The sequence below is a fragment of the Nyctereutes procyonoides genome, unplaced genomic scaffold, assembly GCF_905146905.1.
Source record: "Nyctereutes procyonoides isolate TBG_1078 unplaced genomic scaffold, NYPRO_anot_genome, whole genome shotgun sequence".
Classification (NCBI taxonomy): domain Eukaryota; kingdom Metazoa; phylum Chordata; class Mammalia; order Carnivora; family Canidae; genus Nyctereutes; species Nyctereutes procyonoides.
The window spans coordinates 2,036,681-2,049,538 of NW_026575029.1; the positions used below are offsets into that span (position 1 = coordinate 2,036,681).

Below are 12,858 nucleotides of genomic sequence, written 5' to 3' on the forward strand. Positions count from 1 at the left end.
GATGGCAGATAAAGATGGAGGGAAGGAAGGAGGGTGAAAGAAAGAAAGGGAGAGAGGGAAGAAAAGAAGGAGGAAAGGAAGAACATGACAAAGGCAAGAGAGATAACAAGCTGAGATTCTGAAGAATTCTAGATATGTTCTGCTGCCAGGTAATTGTGGAGGAAGTTGGCTCGACAACACTTTTCTAAGCCTTATAAACTGTGAATCAAATCCTCAATACACAGTGCAGAGGACCCATGACTTATTACAGGCACCCCCTTCACTTCAATTAATTCAGTATACGCACCATGAGGTAGGTGCTTTGAAGCAGAGTAAAACATAGCAGCTTTCAAATTCTTAAGGCAAAAAGAGACAAAAACAGCAGTAATGATAATTTAGGACATGGAGCCTCTGACATTTACATTAGTGACATAGGGATGCAAAGATTATAAAAATGTCTGTATATCTGTGGTTTAAATCCACATTTATAAGGTTTCCTTGAAGATTGTATACTGCATTCCCATTGCACCCATCTTCCTGTCATTTTCTACTTGTTTTAAATTCACATTATTATATCATCCATAGAATTAACATCTTACAAGCCATTTACCAGAGCTAATATGCATCTGTCATTAAGTATCACATATTACCAATGAAGATTATGATCCTTGTCTAATGACTACATGCAGAATTTTTTTTTATTACTTAGAAATATGTAAAATGAAAATTTTATATATGAATGAATCGCTCTCCAAAGAATAGTCTCAGTGGTTTATTGTCAGCCCTGTTTTGAATGGCCTATATGTTGGGATGGCTGCTTCTTTCCTGGGGAAGCCATAGTATCTAGAATTCAAGCTCAAGTCATCATAGAATCCCTTTTTGAACTTGGCCACAGTAACCGGAGAAGGACAAACAGTGTATGTTCTCATTCATTTGGGGAATATGAATAATAGTGAAAGGGAATATAAGGGAAGGGAGAAGAAATGTGTGAGAAATATCAGAAAGGGAGACAGAACATAAAGACTTCTAACTCTGGGAAATGAACTAGGGGTGGTGGAGGGGGAGGAGGGCGGGGGGTGGGGGTGAATGGGTGACGGGCACTGAGGGGTACACTTGACGGGATGAGCACTGGGTGTTATTCTGTATGTTGGTAAATTGAACACCAATAAAAATTAATTTATAAAATAAAAAAAAAGAATCCTGGGAATTCGAGTGGGGTTTTCCCATTATGCAATAAAAAAGGAACTACCTACAAGCAAAACACATTTAAAAAGCTTTTATTAAATATTCCACTACACTACATCTATATTTACTTTTTGCCCTGAACTTATATATATATTTTTATTTTAATTCAAAGTGTTAAGTCATTTGAACAGGAAAGCATCTTACCTTTTCTTCAGGAATGGTGGCACTCACATGTAACTATAGCCAACTTAAGAAAGACATTTTCCATTTAGATATGTCAGTATACTGAAATATTTTCAAAAGTCAACAATATGACCCACAAAGCAACTTACACCGATATTAATGGGCTACTATCCAGACTCAAGATCAATTTCCCTTCATAGGAAAGGATGCTCTCAATCCAAGGAAAACTTCCAACTGATCTCTTTCTGTAAGTAGGCAAAATTTATTTTAGTTTCCAAAAAACACAAGTTTTTTTTTCTTTTTTCTATATGACTTGTATGTTACTTATTATTTATTTATTTATTTATTTATTTATTTATTTATTTAGAGCATGTGTGTAGGGGATGAGGGGCAGAGGGAGAGAAAGAATCTTAAGCAAGCTCCACACTGAGCGTGGAGCCTGACATGGTGCTGGATCTCACAACCCTGACAGCGTAAGCTGAGCTGAAATCAAGAGTTGAATGCTTAACCTACTGATGCCCCTAGAATTTTTTTTGTCTATTCAATTAACAAATATTTTGGCATGCTGACTATATGCTAATTCTGTGGTAGTGAATAAAAATCATAGTTTCTCATTCTATAGAGCTTAGAATTTAGTTGTGAATATAAAGATGAAATATATAATATATCCTACAATATACTATATATGATATAGCCTACTATATACAATATATATTTATATTTTATACATATATATTTTTTTAAAAATGAGGAAAGATTACTGGCTGCCAGGAGATTATTTAAAGGTGGATCTAAATAAAAAAATAAATAAATAAAGGTGTATCTAACTAGTTGAGGGGTCAGACGGGGCCTCCTGAGCAAGTAGTGTTTAAGCTGAGTAGATATATCTGTATGAAAGACTAGGGAAGAGCATTCCAAAGAGAAGGAACAGCATGCGAAAAAGAGTCTTGAATATTCTAGGAACTGAAAGGACATGTGCCTAGAATGAAAGAGAAAGTGTACATTGTGAGACTGGAGAGGAAGGCCGAGGCTGGCAACGGAAACTGAGGAGATAGCAGACCTGGGGAGGAAAGAAAGAAGCCTGATGTGCTGTGGTGGAGCACGGAGAAAATGCTTCTGAGAGGTTCAGGGGGGAAAGACTCAGAGATGCCATGTGGAAAATGGCATGTGCCATCTGCAGATGCAAGTTTTGGTGCAGGTGGATGAACGTGGTGAACCAAAATGAAATGGGTTGGTGGTGAATGGGAGGTGGAGAAGAGGAGATGCAAACTGTAATTGAGGCTTTTGAAAAAACTTGGCTTTGAAAAGCAGAGATAAAACAACAGTTGCAGGGAGTAGTTTTGTTTTTATTTTTTAAAATGACAGATAGTAAATTTGACTTACATGATGATGGAAAAGGTCCAGTAGACAGGGAAGAAAAATGGAGATAGACAAGAGAGGATAGTCACTGGCATAAGGAAATACAAGAAGCATGAGATTTTGAATAGTTATGTTTCTTTACGATATTATATATATATATCAATCTGGGGAGAGTAGTCTACTCTGTGCTAGCCCATGGAAAATCTTTTTGTAGTTATCTCTCTTAATATTAATTAAATTCATTTTAATATTTAATCATTTGTCATTGAATTATTTACTATGCTTTGTCCTGAAAGTATTCATTACACTTTTTACTAGTAATCTCTTATATTAACTTAACATTCTCCTATTACTAATAAATTTTAGGTCATATCAGCTTGTATGACTAATACAATTTTGACTTCATTGACAACTTTGATTAGTAGGTATCTATTCTCAGCTGGAACCTTGTTCTTGGGACTGAAGGAGCTTACGTTATACACGGTGTGCATCTCTTGATCCTCTGAATAGAGAGGGAAAAGAAAGAGTAGAGGCAGAGGGAAGGAAGATATGGCAGGTCAGGCCAATCACCAGTTGTGGCTAGCGGGGCCACAGAGAAACTCGGGAGGGAGCAAGGAGCAGAAAAGGCCAAGGGCTCCTCTGGGTACAGTTGCAACAAGCTTTTCCCTTTGAGCTAAAGCAAACCAAAGAAACAGTGTCTAAGAGCTCTGGGTGACAGTCCTAGCGAGAGCTCAACAAGGAGTTTTTCTGATCCATGAGATGCAAAGATGGTGTCTGCTCATTTGAGGAAGGTCATGTTAATCTTCCAGAAACATGAAGAAGTCACAGGATCACAAGAGATAATCAGAGTCCTGTCTACCCTTGACATCAGAACATCAGAAGATGTTCAGGATGTTCACCTTTGAATCTGGAATATTAAAGCAAAAAAGAAAAAAAAATCAATTGAATTTTTAGGTAACAGCAATGAATATCAAGAATATATTACTTAAAAATATCCCATTGGCTAAAGCAGAAGCAAGAGAAGAGCAATGGGAGGAGGAAGGAGAGAAGGGATGTGGGAGGGAATAGGGGAAAAACTTAATTCCATTCTTAATGATGAATTAAGCCCCACCACTCAATGGAAGAATCCATAAAACTTGTAAGATCTTATTTGGAATTGACATTCCTTATTGTAATTTCGTTTCTGTTTATTTTCAAATTTTCTTTTTGTTTCCCTGGAAAGGAAAGATGATGTTCACTTTTAAACATGTAAAGTGTACAAGTTGCTTTGTTGAAACAGTACTAAGTATGTACACACACAGAGAAATTTATAACAAATTTATCTTAAAACTTTATTAAAATAGATTAAAGAAGACCCAAATGGATGGTAAGCTGAAATATATCTTGGATAGGAAAACTCTGGTGAATATTTTGGAAAGAAAAGTTGAATTTATACAAATCCTGTGACGCACCAATTCCGTTTCTAGTTATACAGGTCAGAGAAACTCTTAAATACATCTACACAAAGAGATACCCTCATTATAATCATCATCATTACTATCAGCACAGTTAATATTACTGAGTATTTATTGTATAGTTACAATATAAAACATGTGTATTAACTCATTTATTAATTTGTACCATATGAAAATGCTGATAGCTGACTGTCTTTGGCCTACAGCAATCACAATTACTTATGCTTCAATCGAATGTTAATCTCAATATTCTTATGAAGTAGATTTTATCTCTATTTTAAAATGGGAAACTGGGACACCTGGGTGGCTCAGCAGTTGGGCGTGTGCCTTCAGCTCAGGGTGTGATCCCAGGATCTGAGATCAAGTCCCATATCAGGCTCCTTGCAGGAAGCCTGCTTCTGCCTCTGCCTGTCTCTGCCTCTCTGTGTCGCTCATGAATAAATAAATAAAAACTTTATAAAAAAAATAAAAAATAAAATAAAATGGGAAACTGAGACATGAAAAGATTAAATAACTTTTTCAAGGCTTTTTAGCTATTAAATGGACTGTCGTGTCAAATTCATGCAGCTGGAGTCCATGTTCAAACTGCTGTGCTATACTGCCTCTTGACTTGAAAAGAATATTCAGGGCAACGTGTCTCAGGATAGCAAAAAAAAAAAAAAAAGCTGAAAAATAATACCAATGTCCATTAACAGGGGAATAGATAAACAACAGTCACATTTATAGACTAGAATGCTACAAAATGGCAAACATAAATAAGCTAGAGTTACTCCTATCTAATTGAGTGACAAAAAGAGAAGTTCCAGAAAAATATATAAAGTATGATCATTTGTATGAAGGTGAAAAAACATATGAAATGGTTATATATTGTTGAGGGACAAAGATGTATATGACCCACGGTTGAAGATATTCATGCGAGGGACAAATACCAAATCATGATGGTGATTAACACATGGGAGAAGGAGAGGAGGAGATATAAGATGTGTGGTGATATTTTAGTTTTAGTGAGATGTTGGGTACATGGATGTTTGTGGTCTCATTCTTAAGACAATTCTGCAGTCAGAGAAAGAGAAAGAAATTCAATAAGCAGCTCTAGCCAAACGATATGAAGGATAAAAAAAAATAAGAGGACTTACAAGGAGCATGATAAAAAAAGTCAACATTAAAAATTTCTAAGATGGGGATCCCTGGGTGGCGCAGCGGTTTGGCGCCTGCCTTTGGCCCAGGGCGCGATCCTGGAGACCCGGGATCGAATCCCACATCGGGCTCCCGGTGCATGGAGCCTGCTTCTCCCTCTGCCTGTGTCTCTGCCTCTCTCTCTTTCTCTCTGTGACTATCATAAATAAATAAAAATTAAAAAAAAATTTCTAAGATGTAAACAGGAAGTGTGATATGATCCCATTTGTGTAAATATAGTCTACATTTGCATATATGTTCAAAAGAGGGACATGAAATAGTGATGACAACATCTTAACAGTGGTTGTCTCAGTGTGACAAGATTTCAGAGTGATTTATACATGTGCAATTTTCAAATGTTTTACAGAGTGCTTGCACGCAGTCAGAAAAATATACGGCACTGCAGACAAATGATAAAAACAAGGTCTAGTCCACACTTAACTTCCCTTCTAGCTAGGCAAATGCAGGTTTTGCTCTCATTCAGGGTGATAAAGAAGTAATCAGTATCTCCCACCAAGTTCATGCATCAGGTTCAAGTTCTGGGTCTGGCGGGTCAATCTGATTATTTAATATGGCCCCTAGGAATGGGAAGGCGGGATCCCTATCTTCTTCTAAGATATGCTTATATATTTATCAACAGTGGAAACCATTTTTTTTTAATTTTTATTTATTTATGATAGTCACACACAGGGAGAGAGAGAGAGAGAGAGAGGTAGAGACACAGGCAGAGGGAGAAGCAGGCTCCATGCACTGGGAGCCCGATGTGGGATTCGATCCCGGGTCTCCAGGATCGCGCCCTGGGCCAAAGGCAGGCGCCAAACTGCTGCGCCACCCAGGGATCCCCATTTTTTTTTTTTAATTTTTTTTTTTAAATTTTTATTTATTTATGATAGTCACAGAGAGAGAGAGGCAGAGACAGAGGCAGAGGGAGAAGCAGGCTCCATGCACCGGGAGCCCGACGTGGGATTCGATCCCGGGTCTCCAGGATCGCGCCCTGGGCCAAAGGCAAGCGCCAAACCGCTGCGCCACCCAGGGATCCCCACCATTTTTTTTTTTTTAACTAGAATGATTGGAGGAGGGAGAAGCAGTTTTGGTAACTGGGAGAAAGAATTTTAAATTCCAAATTGGTAATATAGTTAAGGAAGATGAATAGCATGAGAAATGGATTATTGGGAAGACAGCATGGGAGAAGAGAATTGACATTCTACATGAGAGCACAATTTAGGGGGACAACAGGAGGCTCTATCCCTCTCTCATGGAAAGGCATCCGTTCCACACATGCCCCTTGAACCATGAGTGAGACTTGGGCTACCCCAGAGAGGACCAGAACATGGCAATGCCCTTTTTCATGAAGAATTGAGATAAGCATAGATGCAAAACCACCCCATTGCCCTGATAATGAAGTAGAGTATTTGTTAGAGAAATAGCCATTGTCCCTACCTTTACTGGGAATCTAGAGATCCTTTTTCACCACAAGGCTGGGATTTCACCAGCATCTGGAGTCAGCGTCTTGCAGGGTCAGCGACCTTCTCTAGAAGGGCAGATGAGAGGCAAAGCTGTCCAGATGGCTTCCCGGGGAGCCAGAGCCAAAGTGCAAGTGAAGTGACTGGGAGGCTTGGGGTCTCCTGCTGACAGACCAGGTGGGGAGCAATTGCTTTGAGACCTCCTAAAAATTCCTGGAAGACTTGAGGAAGCTAATTTTTGATAACAGGAAGATGGATCATCTGTTCTTTACTAGTGAATATATCTCATTGTAAAAGACCATGGTTCCAAAGAGAATATGGGTTATTCTAACTTTGTTAAGTTCATAACTGTGTATTGTACACTAAAGCAGGGGAGCAGTGCTTTTAGTGTTGTGAAGGATGACTTTTTAGACAGTACAAGTTTCTGATTTGGTTTATTTTATTTAATTTTATTTGTAATCATGGAGTGAGAGAGAGCGAGAAAGCAATAGAATATGAGGGATGACAGCTAGAGAGAGAGGCAGCGGAAGAAGGGGAGAGGGAAAAGACTAACTTCTCTTAGACCCAGAAGCAGAGAGGATGGGAAGAGGGACGGAGATCCATAATAGCTCTTCAATCTGTTTTTATAGAAGTAAACAGTCCTTCACAGTGAAAACACAGAGCCGAAACTTGAAAGCTGAATGGAACTTTAGATTTCATAAATTCCAGAAAGCTCATTATACTGATTAGGAGACACATCTAAAGACTTCCTCAGAAGAAGTGTATGAGTGAACAGATTCCTGTCGAGTGTCATGTGTTAACGAAAGCCTTAAAATATATGTATTGTTAGCATTTTCTGAAATGAGTTTCCAGCAAATTAGTAGCAAATGAATCATCCATAATTACCCGTGTTGGATTAAAGGAGAATGTTTTCCTACTTAAAAGGTAAGCTGGGGTCAGTTTTATGGCAGCATTATTTATGTTTATGCATAAAGACACCTGGTGGCCTGAAATTTCCATTTCCACTTCCATTCCTTTAATGTTTTCACAGGTTTGTACATGTTGAACCGAAATGTCTGCTTCCTGCTAAATCCATTAGAAACTGATACAAGGGTGAGAAGAAAGGATGTAATGGAACAGGTAAGGCATTAGAATTTAAAAGAATGTAGAACAGCAGACCAGACTGTGACAAACATGGGTGAAGAGAATTCTCATCCTCGGAATGGAAAAACTAAGGCACAGAGAGTTAAATCGGTTACACATTCTACTATTCAGTAAGGCAGACCCCTCAGGTCGATGTGAAATACTGGCTTACTTTACTTCCAACAGGCATTCTTGTGATTGCTGTAGAGGTGCAGCATGTTTTCATATGTTATGCATCAGTTGTGCTTCATTCGCTGATAAATTCCTACTCATATCTTTTGTCAATTGGAATGTAATTTGTTACTTTTTAAATTTATTTGTAAGAATTCTTTATATGCGCTTCCTACAAAACCTTTGCTGGTGTACCTTTGTTTTGCAAACACAGTCTTCCTACTTGTCCGCTCATTTTATTTTTTTCTTGAGATGTGAGAACCAAAATTCACGTTCAAGTTCAGAACTGATCCAAAGTTCTTATTTTTATTATTCATATATTTGCATAAATGAAACTACCCATTGCCTCCCACGGATAGAGAGCAGTTCTTCCAGCCTGGGGGGCTGTGGTTGGCTGACCTCGGAGTATGTCCACCAGATTCCCTGTTCAGTAAGGATGATGAGTAGACACAGGGGTGTGGGCTGTGTGGCGGAGTTGATTGCCCTGAAGGGGTCCCTGCCCAGGTGAATGCAGGGAAGGACAATGCAATTAGGAAGAGAATTGGACCTTCCCTCACACGGTGGACAAAACCTGAGCTCTCTTATACATCAGACGGGCAGAAAATAAAAGTCAGCCCCCAGTTATTGCTTGGGAATGGAAAGAGAAAGAGTAGAAGGACTTCAAGCTTGTCTTGAGGGGAAAGTTCCCACTCCTCTTACTGAAATGGAGTCCAGAACAACTCTGGTGCTCTGAGGGGAAGAGAAAATAAGGGGAGGGAGTGAAAACGGGGCTGAAGTTCTTGTCCTCAAAACCACCTGCTCAGGAACCCTGCATCTAGATTAGACTAAATCTTTCTTCCTTGAGCTGATCTGAAATTACCTGCCATACCCAGAGGGTATGACAACATTTGCTAGTTTATATTTGTGTCAGTCCTTCTCATGGCTACTTGTGCAGCAGCCATGACTTTCAGTTTGCATTGTAATCATCGTTATGTGTCTTATCTGCTCTAGTAGAGTGAACATTTTCTAAGGATGTGGTTCATGCCTCATATATGTTTCTTCCCCTGCACATAAACCACTACGGTATCTTGTGAAGAACCATGGTCAAAAGTCATATTGACCTCAAAGGGCCCCCTGTACGGAAGTCCACATGCAAGTCTCTGGACTAACGCATCCTAATGAAAGTGAGGTTATGGCAAACAAAAACTATATATATACATATATATATTTTTTAGCATCACCATTCTAAAAGAGCAAGGGTAGATCTGAGGGTCTAGTTCTGATTGTTCTCCAATTTAGTATACATGGAATTTACAGACAGGATAAGGCTATGGGAAAAATTAAAAAATAAAAAATTAACAAAGCAAATGGAACCGAGGTGGACACAAGTATATCTCTGTGGTGTAAAGGGTATAGGATATTTCTGTCTGTCATGGAATACTAAATGCTTTCACCGAAGGTGGGGGGGTGGCTTCAGAGGTTGCAGCATGGTTTCATCCAGCAAATCCAGAGTCCTGGTGCTTCTATGACTGGAGGCACACCAATTATCAGAGAGACCACCATCACCTGAGTCAATACCTTGAGTATAAGGTGACCCCATTCTTGGCACCGATGTCAAATCCATGACCAGTTTCAAATGCTACCTGAACTCAGGAGATGCTTTGTATGTTCTTAAATAGAAATTGCCTCGGGCATTAGAAGAAACTAAGAAAATTATTCATGCACTTACTTGAAACATTTATGTTTCTAGATGTAGGATATTTTAAAGAGATCTCAGGACTAGAGATCCACAGTGGTGGCAAAGAGGTCTCTGCCTCTCTCTGTGTGTGTCTCTCATGAATAAATAAAATCTTTAAGAGGAAACACTGCCCATGGGGTTGTAGTACATGGGTGTAGTAGCTAGAGGAAAACTCGCTTACTTATGCAGAGTAGAGGCACAACAAATATTTGTTGAATAATAGCCAACCTCCAAAATTTTATTTCTGTAGGAAACCAATTCAGAATTTTCAGAAAACCATTGAAAAACATAGAGTTATAAAGAAATGGAGAGAGTTTTATTTCTTACATTATGTTTTCTTTACCTCTTGACTGTCTTCATCAGCTTCGAATTTGGATTTCCAGAATTTGATTTATAGAAGCTCATTTTCTCCTTCTGATTTTATAGCTACAATCTATCCAACAAGCATAAACCTTGGATTATGACTCTATGATTCCACTATGTATATGTGGCTAGAATTGCTAGACCTGAGAACCTTTATCTTGTATTTAATTCAGCTTTTTCTATGAAATATCATTATTTACTAAGGTAGTAAATATAAAATGTTTATCAATCTTAAATTATATGCTATAAACAAGTGCACAGAACATAGGATAAAGTTAAACAAATATCTATAGTTAAGTTAATGACATCTTTTGCAGTGAATGTGAAATGATTTCTTTCACTACTTCATCCAACCCTAACATTCCTTAAAAATTAAAGAAAACGGGATGCCCGGGTGGCTCAGTGGTTGAGTGTCTGCCTTTGGCTCAGGTCATGATTCTGGGGTCCTGGGTCAAGTTCCGCATTGGGCTCCCCTCAAGGAGCCTGCTTCTCCCTCTGCCTGTGTCTCTGCCTCTCTCTCTCGGTGTCTCTCATGAATAAATAAAAACTTTAAAAAATTAAAGAACACTATTTAACTTTTTCTCACTCTTCAGGCAACAACAATACCAGAGATTTGGGATATAATAAAGCTTCTTGAGTGCTCATGAATTTTGCCTTCTTCAAATAAGTGAGATTTCACAGCAGTTTAATGGTATTTCATGGCCTTGTTAGATTTATCTGAAAGATGATTTTGATTTGCTCAGGTGATATTCCCATTTAGCTCTGGCACGTTCTGTTTACTCCATTTCAGCAAAAAGACCAAAACCTACCCCTTCCTCTTTTCATGTTTATTGCATTATTTGGCTGCTTCCTTTCATTTCAGAACAAAACTAGGAAAATAAAAAAAAAACAAAGCGAACACACACCAAAAAACCGGATAAAATCCCAACTGTTCAAGCATGTTCCTAAATCATAGACCTTTATCAATTTTTTTTCATCACAATCAGCAGACTTTTATTCCTGACACCCAAAGTACCTTATTACTGGCTTAGGACTTTCTTTCTTTTCTTTTTTTTTTTTTTTTGGCTTAGGACTTTCATATGCTCCACTTCAATAATTAAGATTATGAAACAACCAGCCGAAGAGATTCATAACATATCTTTAAGCTTCATTCTTAACAGAGCTCTGCATTTTTCTCTCTCTGGCTGTTGTAAAATTCAATTAAACAGAAGTATTTATAAATGTTATACCCGGAGAGTTTCCTCTGCTTTCTCACTCTGCTTTAGGACCTCACTTGATATACCTAATTTTGGTCAAAATTGGATAGAAAAGATAGCTAACTTCTGTGTAGGCCAGAAAATATTAATTGTGCTTTTTACAGGTTAAATGATAGCCACACAGAATTATAAATTACAAATAGGTGTTTGTGATGTAACTGAGCAGATTATTTCAAGAAAGGACTTTGGCTTTAACATTATGTCAATTGCTAAAGTAGAACAAAATAGTTTTTGGCTTTAGTTGTAGAAAAACAATTATACATGAACCACTATTACTTCTTAAGAAAACATTTGTCTACGACAAATCAACAGCACAAACACAACATATGGAAGCACTATCTCTATTTTAGCAAAATACACATTTCAAAATCTAATGTTTATGTTGTTTTTTTTATTTTAATGATAATGAAGTGGCTCTTAGGCCTTGTAAGAAACTCTCTTTAAATGGTCTATATCCTTAGAAATGCTTTAAAACATCAGTATTCTCTGCAGAAATCTGATCTTTGAAAACTGAAAATTGGAAAGGCATACAAATGTGATGGTCAAACTTTAGGGAAAATGAAAATCTTAAGGTAAGTATATTGTAGTACTAATCCAACCGTGATGTTTTTAATCCTTATATTCCATATATACAACTCTTTTTAAAGGCTAAAAGATATATTATTTCGATTAGAAATAAAGTTCTAAGGCAGATATTTATCTTTCCCACAGGGAGATATTGTGAAAATAAGAAAGAAAATATTCATGAATTCAGTCTAGCACTGAACTAAACCCATCACTTGGTCTCAACAGTCAAGAGATATTTAACAGTACAATATCCTTGTTGTTTGTTTTTTCTCATTAGTTGCATCATTGTTTTTCAAAAAGTGAAATCACCTGAGTCCAGAATGTCTTCCCTCAACCCTTTAGAACTCCAACAGGTATGTCCATTTCAGCGATTTATGAATTCAGGACACATGATTTGCCTTCTTATGACCAATCTTTTCTTTCATATGACCAATCTTTTTGTGATGGCAAAATCGGGAGTTGTCTTTTGTATTTTGGTTTCCTCCTCTAAGTAGCTTTAGTCTGGATGCCTAGAGACCATCATGTTGCCCACCACCACTACCTGTTATTCTGATCTTTCTAGGGAAGCCTGCCCCCCACCTTGCCAGTGCTGATGGAGAGTGGGAAAACTGTACTGTCCTGGAAATAGGAGGCTCTTTATTCCACTATTATTCAAGATAAACGTTGAGTGCCCTACTATTTCTCATTATATACTTACCTTTTAGAGGGATAATTTTAGGACCCGGCCCATTCCTAACTCTCTGGAGACCAAACATCTTGGTTTGTCCAGGACTGTCCCAACATAACTATTAATACTGCCCCTTCCACTTTCCGAAGTGTCCCCATTTAGACGATAATTTATATAGCTGCCTTAGCTATGGATG

The 12,858-nt window shown here is 37.9% G+C and overlaps 1 pseudogene; it reads left to right on the top strand.

Annotated features, from left to right (window-relative positions):
• The first annotated feature begins 287 nt into the window (after positions 1-287).
• Positions 288-12,858, top strand: part of LOC129503539 (COP9 signalosome complex subunit 3-like) — a 60,444-nt pseudogene continuing 47,873 nt past the window's right edge.